This window comes from Rhinopithecus roxellana, chromosome 15, assembly GCF_007565055.1.
Source record: "Rhinopithecus roxellana isolate Shanxi Qingling chromosome 15, ASM756505v1, whole genome shotgun sequence".
NCBI lineage: Eukaryota > Metazoa > Chordata > Mammalia > Primates > Cercopithecidae > Rhinopithecus > Rhinopithecus roxellana.
The window spans coordinates 13,059,140-13,072,208 of NC_044563.1; the positions used below are offsets into that span (position 1 = coordinate 13,059,140).

Below are 13,069 nucleotides of genomic sequence, written 5' to 3' on the forward strand. Positions count from 1 at the left end.
CCAGCTACTCGGGAGGCTGAGGCAGGAGAATGGCGTGAACCCGGGAGGCGGAGCTTGCAGTGAGCTGAGATCCAGCCACTGCACTCCAGCCTGGGCGACAGAGCGAGACTCCGTCTCAAAAAAAAAAAAAAAAAAAAAAAAAAAAAAAAAAAAAACTCTTGTTTCACTTGACTTTAGAGTGTCTGGGGAGCTGCCGTATTCTGAAAGTTACACAGCACACAATAATGTTATCTGGAAGCTCTGTTTTTGTTTACATTTCTGTATCCCTGGGTTGACTGCCAATCCGAGGCCGTCACGAAGCTCTGTGTTGTCTGTTTTATTTTACAACCTTCCTCTCAACTATTAAAATTAGAGATCTAATGTTTTCTGTGTTTTGGATGTTTTTGTCTTATGGGCCCCTTTTTCCCCATGCAGAGAAGTAATCGAAACGATTGACTATTCTTATTCAAACCTTTCTTCGTTTCGGTCACGGGGGGAGGCCCTGGTCAAGACAAGAGCCTGGCCCAGATAGCTTAAGTGACCTGCCCAGGGCCTCGGACAGTCACTGCCTGCTGAGTCCTGGTTCAGCATTCACTGCTCTCGGCAGTGGCAGCAGCGGGGTACCCTGGGCTCTGTCCATCTGCCTCATACCACCCTGCATCCTGACTGGTGGCCTCTGCCAGGCTGAGACCACCAGACTTTATGTAGTCACCCAGGGATCCAGTCTTGGCCTACCAGGAGCCCCCTCAGGGTTAGACCATAGGAGGAGCCACAGTCCCAAAGAGGGTGCAAAACTCACATCACTTGTGGTCAGACACTTAGGGACAGCTACACTCTGTGTCCACACACCTAGGGACGGCCACACCTCAGCCCACGTACCTAGGGACAGCCACACTCTGCATCCAGGCACCTAGGGACAGCCACGCTCTGCATCCACACACCTAGGAATGGCCACACCTGTGTCCATGCACCTAGGGACGGCCACACCTTGTCCACGCAGCAAGGGACACCCACACCTATGTCCATGCACCAAGGGACGGCCACACCTGTGTCCACGCACCGAGGGATGGCCACACCTGTGTCCATGCACCTACGGACGGCCACACCTGCACAGTACTTGTGCTGTGCCAGGCACACTCAGAAGTGTGTTACGTGTATTGGCTCACTTGACTCAACTCGCTTCGGAGGCAGGTTCTGTGACCACCCCCACCCTGGCAGAGTGAATTTGGGCAGCTGACACAGTGTCTCACGACTGACCAGCAGTGGAGCTGGGATGCTACCCACATGGCCTGGCCCAGGGTCTGCTCAGGAACACTGCTCATGCTATGGATGGAGAAAGCAGGAGGGGACGTAGGGTCCCTCTAGGAAATTCAAACTAGGAGGAAATCTGGAGCTTGTCTGGCTTTCCCTGTCGCTTACCATGATTGCTCTGGGAGACTGATCTCTTTGGGGGCCCTGAGTCCCAGTTTGTGCTTTTCCACCACGGCCTGGCCAGATGGATAAGAAAGCTACAGGCCTGGGACATTGGTCTTGTTCCAGGAGGCGTGAGAAGGGTTGGTACTAGGCGCTGTGAGGTGAGGGAAGACATCCTTTTCCAAGGCTCCCTGTAGTCAGCCCACAGGACTAAAAAGGGCCCTAACCCATCTCCTGTCTCTAAACAGCGGGGCATGAAGGATTTATCGTATCTAGAGAGAACTCTCTGTGAAAGGCCAACTCAATCCCATTTCCTATCCCAAGACGTGCAGCCCCGCTGTTGGGAGCCCAGGGACTGCCCACCACATGAATTTCAGGAGGCAGGACATGCCTCCAGGAAGCGGGGGCAGTGGAGGGGTGGAAGAGGCTCCCTCTGAGCCTCTGCACTTCCTCCCACGCCTCAGATGAGCTCAGGTGGGTGCTGTGCCCTGTGTCACCCAGACGAACTCTTCCCTAGCAGGGCGGGGCCAGTCACATTTCCGGCCCAGAATATTCTCCAGGCTCTGTTGGATGGCGGCTGTGAGGGAAACGAGAAGTGTACAGGGCTCTGCTGACTGGGAAAAAGAGAGGAGATTATCTACCCCAGAACAAATCGTGTGGCCAAACTACAAACACTATGGAACCCAAAAGCAGTCTTTTGCATCAGAAAGAACAAAGGCTTCTTGGAAGAGGTGGGTCTGCAGCTGGGCTGGAAGAACAGGAGGATGTGAGTAGAACAGAGGAGGAGGTGTTTCAGGGAAGGAAAGTGGGCTCAGACACCAGGGGAGAGGAGTGAAGCCAGGAGCGGGATGGAAGGCGTCCCTGTTTCCACTAAAGCCAATGCCTCTTCATTCAGCCAGTCACACCGTAGGCATTTTTTGAGTCCTGCCTAGGTGCCAGCGAGAACTGGTAACTATACAAGATTCTGAGACGCAGGAGAGCTGGGGGACGTAGCCAGACGGCCTTATCAAGGATGAACGCAGAGTCCTATTTTTATACCTAAAAACAAAACAACCAAGTGCAGGGTGGGAAAAACAACAACAGTAAGTGCCATTAAGATTTATAGTCTAGGCCGGGCGCGGTGGCTCAAGCCTGTAATCCCAGCACTTTGGGAGGCCGAGACGGGCGGATCACGAGGTCAGGAGATCGAGACCATCCTGGCTAACACGGTGAAACCCCGTCTCTACTAAAAAGACAAAAAAAAAAACTAGCCGGGCGAGGTGGCGGCGCCTGTAGTCCCAGCTACTCGGGAGGCTGAGGCAGGAGAATGGCGTGAACCCGGGAGGCGGAGCTTGCAGTGAGCTGAGATCTGGCCACTGCACTCCAGTCTGGGTGACAGAGCGAGACTCCGTCTCAAAAAGAAAAAAAAAAAAAAAAAAAAAAAAAAAAAAAAAAAAAAAAAAAGATTTATATTCTATCTTGGAATATTTTCCAATATATATATTTTTTGAGATGGCGTTTCGCTCATGTCGCCCAGGCTGGAGTGCAGTGGCGTGATCTCAACTTACTCCAACCTCTGGCTCCCAGGGTTCAAGTTATTCTCCTGCCTCAGCCTCCCGAGTAGCAGGAATTACAGGCACCCACCACCATGCCCAGTTAATTTTTTGTATTTTTAGTAAGAGACAGGGTTTCACCATGTTCGCCAGGATGGTCTCAAACTCCTGACCTCAGGTAATCCACCCATCTTGGCCTCCCAAAGTGCTGGGATTACAGGTGTGAGCCACTGTTCCCCACTCCATTTTTTTTTAATAGTGAATATATATTATTTTTACAATCAGAACAAAAAGTTATAAAACAATTTAGGTTTTTTCAGTGACTTGAAGTTCAACAGGTCAACAGGAAAATGGGGCAGTCCCTTCCCCCACCACCCAAAAAAGAGCTAATGATGGCTGAGAGTGGTGGCTCACAGCTGTAATCCTAAAACTCTGGGAAGCCAAGGCAGGAGAATTGCTTGAGCCCAGGAGTTAGAGGCAAGCCTGGGCAACATAGGGAGATCCTGTCTCTACAAAAAAAAAATTACAATTAGGCAGGGTGTGGTGGCTCATGACTTTAATCCCAGCACTTTGGGAGGCTGAGGCGGGTGGATCTCCTGAGGTCAGGAGTTCCAGACCAGCCTGGCCAACATGGCAAAACCCTGTCTCTACGAAAAATACAGAAATCTGCCGGGCATGGTGGCACACTGCTGTAATCCCAGCTACTCAGGAGGCTGAGGCAGGAGAATCGCTTGAACCTGGAGACAGAGGTTGCAGTGAGCTGAGATTGAGCCACTGCACTCCAGTCAGGGTGACAGAGCAAGACTCTGTCTCAAAAAAAAAATAAATAAATAAATAAATAAATTAAAAAAAAAAAAAAAAAAAGCTGGGCATGGTAGCATGTTCCTCTAGTCTCAACTACTCCCGGGGCTAAGGTGGGAAAATCGCTTGAGCCTGGGAGGTCAAGACTGCAGTAAACCGAGATTGCACCACTGCATTCCAGCCTGGGTGACAGAGTGAGACCCTATCTCCCAGAAAAAAAGAAGAGCTAATGTGATTTTAGACAATATCAGAACACCAAATACAAAATACAAAAACTTAACTGGGCGTGGTGGTGGGTGCCTGTAATCCTGCTACTCAGGAGGCTGAGGCACCAACAGCCAAGGCTGCCTCCCTCTGCTTGGTCAGGCACCCATCAGTGGTGCAGGGGAAGAGCAGGGCCTCAAATCAGGAGCCTGGTCTGAGCCTAGCCCCTCTGTCACTGTCTACGTGATCCCGGGCGAGTGATCACCTCTGTTTCCTCATCTATAAAATGAGGTGGGCTCCTAAATCCAAAAGTTCCAGTTCCTCTCTGCTCTAAAGACTCCATAAAAACCTTTTTTTTTTTTTTTTCTGAGACAGAGTCTCACTCGCTTTTGTCACCCAGGCTGGAGTGCAGTGGCACAATCTCGGCTCACTGCAACCTCTGCTTCCCGGCTTCAAGTGATTCTCCTGCCTCAGCCTCCTGAGTAGCTGGGATTATAGGTGCCCACCAAAAATGCCCAGCTAATTTTTGTACTTTTAGTAGAGATGGGGTTTCGTCATGTTGGCCAGGGTGGTCTCGAACTCCTGACCTCAGGTGATCTGCCCGCCTTGGCCTCCCAAAGTGCTGGGATTACAGGCATGAGCCACCATGCTGGGCCTCATAAAAACTCTTGAAGGTACTTGCTGGCAAACTGGCAGAGGTGAGAAGGCCAAAGGCTGGGAGGTTGCCCTGCAGGAGGGGCCAAGGGCAGGGAGGCCAAGAGAGCGGTGCAGGCAGCGGGAGACTCTTCCAGCGCCCCAACCCCCAGCTGCTGGGAAGGGCTGGAGGGCTGCTGGCCTGGCTGGGGGTCATTTGCTGGGACTAACTAAAGGGACCTAGTTCTGGCGCTGCAGGTGGGACACAGCCACAAAATCCTCTACGGTCAAAGTACACTGGCCGTGACTTCCAGGCCTGCTCATCAGATCCAAGAAGGTAGAACTAGGGAGAAAACGCTGGTGAGCCGAGTGGGATGGAAAAGACAGCCGAGCGGACAGCAAGACCTGCAGCAAGGCGGCTCCCTGAGCTGAACCTGGACTCGCTGTGGGCAGGGGCTCCCCTCTCACCCTCTCACTGTCCTCTGGGTCCACTCCCTCGGGCGATGGCAGCCACCTGACCCAGGATGTCCCACTCTTTTCACAGCCAAAGCTCTCCTCCTGAGCTCTGGAGTCTCTTTGGCTCCTGCTCTCCCACCTTAGGCTCCAGGGCCTGGCTCTTTCAGTCCCTACAACCAACCAGTCAGCTCCCAGTTCACCACCCTCCCCCAACACCCCAGCTCTCCCCTGCGGAGGTGGCATGGGGGCAGCCGGGGCAGCAGGCAGGCTGCATATGGGGGCTCAGGTACCTCATCCCTGTGGCACCCATGCTGGGGGTAGGTTGACTCAAGTGTGGAGATCGGGGTCTTGGGCAAGGCCGCTCCCTTGTAACTTAGATCTTCCAGGTTGTTTCCTGATTGTAAGAGCTGATTTCCTCCATTCCTCACTTTCTGTCTCTCTGTGAAATGATTCCATATAATCCTACTTTGATCAATCTTTTAAAATAGAATAAAGGCCAGGCATGGTGGCTCACGCCTATAATCCCAGCACTTTGGGAAGCCAAGGCGGGCAGATCACGAGGTCAGGAGATCCAGACCATCCTGGCTAACATGGTGAAACCGCGTATCTACTAAAAATACAAAAAAAATTGGTTGGGCACGGTGACTCACGCCTGTAATCTCAGCACTCTGAGAGGCCGAGGCGGGCGGATCATGAGGTCAGGAGATCAAGACCATCCTGGCTAACATGGTGAAACCCTGTCTCTACAAAAAAAAATACAAAAAAATTAGCCAGGCGTGGTGGCGGGTGCCTGTAGTCCCAGCTACTCGGGAGGCTGAGGCAGGAGAATGGCATGAACCTGGGAGGCAGAGCGTGCAGCGTGCCGAGATCGTGCCACTGCACTCCAGCCTGGGCAACAGAGCAAGATTCCGTCTCAAAAAAACAAAAACAAAAACAAAAACAATTAGCCAGGCATGGTGGCACGTGCCTGTAGTCCCAGCTACTTGGGAGGGTGAGGCAGGAGAATCACTTGAATCCAGGAAGCAGAGGTTGTAGTAAGCCGAGATTGCGCCACTGCACTCCAGTCTGGGCGACAGAGCAAGACTGTCTCAAAAAATAAAAATAAAATAAAAATAAAATAAAACAGAGTAATAAAACACAAAGAAAACAGGTCATTTAAAATGTGCTCAGAGGCTGGGTGCAGTGGCTCACGCTTGTAATCCCAGCACTTTGGGAGGCGGAGGCGGGAGGATCACCTGAGATCAGGGGTTCAAGACCAGCCTGGCCAACAATGGTGAAACCCCGTCTCTATTAAAAACACAAAAATTAGCCAGGCATGGTGGCACGCGCCTATAATCCCAGCTACTCGGGAGGATGAGGCAGAGAATCGCTTAAACCCAGGAGGCGGAGGTGCAGTGAGCCGAGATTGCACCACTGCACTCCAGCCTAGGCAACAGTGTGAGACTCCATCTCAAAAAAGAAAAAAAAAAAAAAAAAAAAAGACCAAGAGTTCTTGGGGCAAGATTTGGCTTTGGGGGCAGAAGTAAATAGTCCTGTAATAGCAGCTAATCATGACTTGCACTACCTGAGCTCCTACTACGCATCAGGCCGAAGCCTCTGACATCATCTCTAGTCCCCAAAACAACCCTAGGAGGCAGCTATTATTGCTGCTATTTTTAGGCAAAAAAACTGAGACTCAGGGAAATTAACCATCTTGCTCAAGGTCACATGGTGAGCAAGTGATGAAGTTGGGCTCTGACCTGACACCAGCTAGACTCTAAAGTTTGGGCTCTTGTCTCTCAGGTCCTCAAGTGCTTATGAAACTCCTTCCCATTCAGTTCTTCATTTTGTCTCCAAACATTCAGTCTCTGCACCCACTCTGTGCCAGGGGCAGTGCTCAGGTTTTGAGGATGCAAGATGCCTAAGATGACCTCTGTCCAGAAGGTCACCTTCGAGTGGGGGAAACAAACATGGCCCAGTCCAGGCAGCGGAAGAGGAGGGTGAGAAGTGCAGACTGGAGGGGGCCAGGTTGCCCCAGGGCGCAGAGACTCCACCACCACGGACTCCACCCTCCAGCAGGAATCTCTTAAGCTTCCGAATGTACACCCCATGTCAAGAGAGTTGAGAAAAGACAAAGGAGGAAGAAATACTAACCTGGGTGGGCACCTACCTGCCATCTGTCTGGCATACTGCACATGGCATCTCATTTAATCTTCCAGCGACCCTGAGAGGCTGGCACTGTTACTGTCACTGTCACTTTCTAGACAAGGGCAGTCAAACCTAAAGAAGTTAAGAAACAGCCATGGTCAGCCCACGTTCCCTGCAGAGCAGAGCGTCCCAGCAGCCTGGGCTTTCTCTAGAGCATGCCACTGTCTTCCCAAGAATGTGTGGAAGTAGAAGGAAAGAGAGTGGGGACACCCCGAAGCCCAACTGCAGGGAACTAAACCCAAGACCCGGAGGGAGACCACAGGTGCCCAGGGCTGGCCCCGCCACACCACTGCCAAGTGTGTTTGCTTCTGCTAATGTCTCAGCCATAGCTGTCTCTTAAATGTCCCAGACCTGGAGGACGGGTGAGACGGAAGTGCAGGAAGGAAGATGCTGGGGGATCCTGAGTGAGCGAAGGCATTCCAAACCCACAGGAGCTCTGTAAGGAACTCCCAACGTCCGCCCCCGCCATGCCCTAACTCCTCCCTGCAGTTCCAATTTTCCAAAGTAATGATCTTGGTGGGTAAGAAACTCATCCTGTCCTCACCGCCTCGGCCTTGGCGGGGCTAGTCCAGCCGGTTCCCTCCGCCTCTTCCCCTTGAGGACTCCAGGCAGGTAACAGGCCTGAGCGCCTCCCTCCCCAGGCACAGCGGACAGACGAGACCAGGACTGGAAGGACTTGCGTCCCTGTCACCAGTCGCACAAATGAAGCTGCCAGCGATACTAACAGGGCAAGGGCGCGCTCACCAGCTCTCAGGCCTTGCTAGAGCATGGGCCCTGGAGGAGTGGGGTTCCCTGTGTGCCAGACTGGTGCCTCCTGCCCTCCCCAACCAGCGCACTCTCCTCTGACTCAAATGCCCCCTAAGCGTTTGCTCCCTTCCACTCCCTTCCTGGGAGTTCTAAGAGGTTCCTGCCAGGGTTCTCTGAAGCCTCGAGTAGGGACCTCTGTGGGGCCACCACAGCCCTCAGGCCTCAGCCCTGTAAGGGAGGCGGTGGGTGCTGGAGTCAGGGCAGAGGGGCTGCTGAGAGCTGCCCTGGCTAAGTTTCGTGCCCAGGTGAGGAGGAAGCATTCCCTAAGGAAGCCAGGAGCCCTCTAAGAAGTTTGATTTGCTTGGGGTTTGAAATTTCAGCCTTAATATAAAGAGTTCCTATATATCTGTAAGAAAAATAAAATGCAGCCGGGCGTAGTGGCTCACACCTGTAATCCCAGCACTTTGGGAGGCCAAGGAGGGTGGATCACCTGAGGTCGGGAGAACATGGAGAAACCCCATCTCTACTAAAAATACAAAGAATTAGCTGAGCATGGTGGCACATGCCTGTAATCCCAGCTATTCGGGAGGCTGAGGCAGCAGAATTGCCTTAACCTGGGAGGCAGAGGTTACGGAGAGCCAAGATTGCACCATTGTACTCCAGCCTGGGCAACGAGAGCGAAACTCCGTCTAAGAAAGAAAGAAAAGAAAGAAGAAGGAAGGAAGGAAGGAAGGAAGGAGGGAAGGAGGGAAGGAACAGAGCAAGACTCCATCTCAAAAAATAAAAATAAAATAGAAAATTAAAAAAAAAAAATGTGTACCGTGGGAAGCTGGCAAAGAGTATGGATTAACTATTCATAAAAGAGCTTCAAATGATAACAATTATATGAAAAAAGTTTTGGGAGGCTGAGACGGGCGGATCACGAGGTCAGGAAATCAAGACCATCCTGGCTAACACGGTGAAACCCCGTCTCTACTAAAAAATACAAAAAAACTAGCTGGGCGAGGTGGCGGGCGCCTGTAGTCCCAGCTACTCGGGAGGCTGAGGCAGGAGAATGGCATAAACCCGGGAGGCAGAACTTGCAGTGAGCCGAGATCCGACCACTGCACTCCAGCCTGGGTGACAGAGCGAGACTCCATCTCAAAAAAAAAAAAAAGAAAAAAAGAAAAAATTCAACTTCATTCAGAATCCAAAGAATAAAAATGAAAATTAGGTATGTTTTACTTATAAACAAGTCTATCAAGGCCCAGTGTCACGGCTCACGCTTGTAATCCTAGCACTTTGGGAGGCTGAGGCAGGCGGATTGCTTGAGGCCAGGAATTCAAGACCAACCTGGCCAACATGGTGAGACCTCCATCTCTTTCAAAAAAAAAAAAAAAAAAAGAGCACAGTGGTTCACGCCTGTAATCCCAGCACTTTGGGAGACCGAGGCAGGCGGATCACGAGGTCAGGAGTTCGAGACCACCCTGACCAACATGGTGAAACCCCATCTCTACTAAAAATACAAAAACTAGCCAGGTGTAGTGGCATGGGCCTATAATCCCAGCTACTCAGGAGGCTGAGGCAGGAAAATGACTTGAACCCGGGAGGCAGAGGTTGCAGTGAGCCGAGATCACGCCATTACACTCCACCTGGGCAACAGAGCCAGAGACTGTCTCAAAGAAAAAAAAAAAAAAAGCCAATCATAAAACTAGTTTTAATATTGAAAAAGTAGAAACAATCTAAATATTTAACCTGAGTACATTAAAAATTATAATGAAATAAGCTCTGTGTGGTGGCTCACGCCTGTAATCCCAGCACTCTGGGAGGGCGAGGCAGGCGGATCACTTGAGGTCAAGAGTTCAAGATCAGCCTGGCCAACATGGTGAAACCCCATCTCTACCAAAAAATACAAAAAAATTAGCCAGGCGTGGTTGTGTGCTCCTGTAGTCCCAGCTACTTGGGAAACTGAGGCACAAGAATCACTTGAACCTGGGAGACAGAGGTTGCAGTGAGCTGAGATCACACCACTGTACCCTAGCCCGGGCAACAGAGTGAGACCCTGTCTCAAAAAAACAAACAAACAAAAAAAACTATAATGAAATATGTGTAGCTCTTAAATATGATGACATAAAAATATTTCAGGAAAATGCTTACAATATATTAAGTTTAAAAGCAGGTTCCGGCTGGGCATAGTGGCTCACGCCTGTAATCCCAGCACTTTGAGAGGCCAAGGCAGGCGGATCACGAGGTCAGGAGATCGAGACTATCCTGGCTAACACAGTGAAACCCCGTCTCTACTAAAAAAAATACAATTAGTCAGGCGTGATGGCAGGCACCTGTAGTCCCAGCTACTCGGAAGGCTGAGGCAGGAGAATGGCGTGAACCTGGGAGGCGGAGCTTGCAGTGAGCCAAGATAGCGTCACTGCACTCCAGCCTAGGCAACAGAGCAAGACTCAGTCTCAAAAAAATAAATAAATAAATAAATAAAAATAACAGGCAGGTTCCAAAACAGTATTATGGGGTAGGCACACTTGTCATTTTTATAAACATAAGTCAGTCCACATGTCTGTAGTAAAAATCATGGAATAGTAAACACTACAGTGTTCACAATCTTAAATTCTTGTTCAATGGCAGAATTATGACTTTTCTTTTGTTTTTCTATATTTTGTACTTTTTTCTACAATGTTCCTATATTGCTTTTGTAATGAAATCTTCTTGATGATTTTGAAAGAGTCCTTCAGGAAGGCAATGTTGGGATAATTGGCTGCACAAGGATGTTCTTCACTGAGCTGTGAAAATTCTTGCCAATTTAGGCCAGCTGCAGTGGCTCACGCCTGTAATCCCAGCACTTTGGGAGGCCGAGGCAGGTGGATTACTTGAGGTCAGGAGTTTGAGACCAGCCTGGCCAACATGGCGAAACCCCATCTCTGCTAAAAATGCAAAAAAATTAGAAGGGCGTGGTGGCGGGCGCCTGTAGTCCCAGCTACTCAGGAGGCTGAAGCAGGAGAATCGCTTGAACCTGGGAGGCAGAGGTTGCAGTGAGCTGGGTTTGCACCACCGCCCTCCAGCCTGGGTGACAGAGTGAGATCATGTCTCAAAAAAAAAAAAAAAAAAAAAAAAACGAAAAACAAAAAAAATTGCCCATTTGATGGTTACAGAAATGCGCTGGGATGGCAATGGCTGGGAGGAAGGCCAAGGGGATAAACTGCTTCAGATCCAGGAATCCCGAATTTGATGTTACCATGAAATCTAAATGTGTAGAAAGCACAAAGAATCTGGAGTCCCCGGACACTGAGTTTGAATCCTACAGCTGCTTTGAGGAAGATGCCTTAGCTTTCCGAGACTCACTGTCCATAAAGTGGAAGTAAGAGCAATGTAGGATAATGGTGAAGATTAAATAAGATAATGAGTTGCTTTGTGAAGCAGAAAGCTTTTTTTTTTTTTGAGACGGAGTCTCGCTCTGTCGCCCAGGCTGGAGTGCAGTGGCCGGATCTCAGCTCACTGCAAGCTCCGCCTCCCGGGTTTACGTCATTCTCCTGCCTCAGCCTCCTGAGTAGCTGGGACTACAGGCGCCCGCCACCTCGCCCGGCTAGTTTTTTTGTATTTTTTAGTAGAGACGGGGTTTCACCGTGTTAGCCAGGATAGTCTCGATCTCCTGACCTCGTGATCCGCCCGTCTTGGCCTCCCAAAGTGCTGGGATTACAGGCTTGAGCCACCGCGCCCGGCCAGTGAAGCAGAAAGCTCTAAAGAAATGCTGGATGCAGCAGATAATAACATCTATGTCTAGTTTAGCTTTGGCAAGCTGGACAGCGGCTGCTGTGGTTGAATTTGCCCTGACTGCTGAGAACACTGGGCATGTTGCGGGTGAGAGATAATTTTCCCATAGGGTTCAGGCAAACTCTTGAATTTTCTGGTCCATAGTACTATAGAATATAAAAATAAACTAGCTGGGCACGGCGGCTCATGCCTGTAATCCCAGCAACTGGGGAGGCTGAGGCAGGAGAATCACATGAGCTCAGGAGTTTGAGACCAACATTGTGAGATCCTGTTTCTGCAAAAAGTTTAAAAATTAGCCAGATACAGTGGCAGGGCCTATAGTCCCAGCTACTTGGGAGGCTGAGGTGGGAGGATCACTCGAGCCCAGGAGTTTGAGGTTATAGTTAGTGATGATGACACCACTGCATGCCAGCCTGTGTGAACAGAACGAGACTCTATCCCAGAATTTTTTTTTTTTTTTTTTTTTTTTGAGACAGATTCTTACTCATGCCCAGGCTGGAGTGCAGTGGCAGGATCTCAGTTCACTGCAACCTCTGCCTCCCAGGTTCAAGGAACTCTCTCCTGCCTCAGCCTTCCGAGTAACTGGGATTACAGGCAGGCGCAACCATGCCCGGGTAATTTTTTTTGTATTTGTAGAGATGGGGTTTCACCATATTGGCCAGGCTGGTCTCAAACTCCTGACCTTGTGATCCACCCGCCTCAGCCTCCCCAAGTGCTGGGATTATAGGTGTGAGCCACTGCACCCAGCCTAAAAATTTTTTTTTCATTAAAAAATTTTAAATAAAAATAAACTTATTCAGAGCTCAGAGGAAGGTGTTTGGTGACCTGCTGACTACTCTCTGAGGAGTGAATATACGGTCCCTGATGAGAACCCCTGGTTAGTCGTGTGCTGAGCACTGGGAAGGAGAGAAAATGGCACAAAATGCAGACACCTGTTACCTCCTTCACCTATACCTGCTTACTGAGGTTTCGGCGAAATGCTTGGGAGCTGAGTTGGGTGGACCGAGGATGCCAGAGCTTGTCATCTAAGGAGGCTGGGAGAGGCTGGGTGGTGGTTCCGGTTAGATGGGTCTCCACCCTGCACGAGATAGATGGGCAAGCTCATGAATCATGAGCCCCTCGTGTTCATAACCCATTAACTAGTTTGTCGCAGCGCCACTCTTGACTTTCCCACAATATGGGCCCAGACATTCTCAGAGGGTACCATGTTCTTCAGTCCACCCAGATGAAATGGATTTACAAATCCAACGATGAGCTTTCTGAGTATTGACTGTGTTTGGAGATTCGTTCTTGACTGTGCCACTCCAAGTCCTTCAAATGAAAGACAACGTTCGCCCTTTTTCTTCCTTCCTTTTCTG

The 13,069-nt window shown here is 50.2% G+C and overlaps 1 protein-coding gene across 2 annotated transcripts in view; it reads right to left on the minus strand.

The window, feature by feature from the left end:
* LOC115893622 overlaps positions 1-13,069 on the minus strand; it is a 47,195-nt gene that overhangs the window by 8,160 nt on the left and 25,966 nt on the right. Inside the window, exon 4 of one of the 2 annotated variants that reach the window (XR_004053699.1) lies at positions 7,168-7,277. The gene's annotated coding sequence lies outside the window, so the exon portion shown is untranslated. Of the gene's footprint in view, positions 1-7,151; positions 7,278-13,069 lie in introns of both variants that reach the window. The other variant, XR_004053700.1, reaches the window with a different exon arrangement.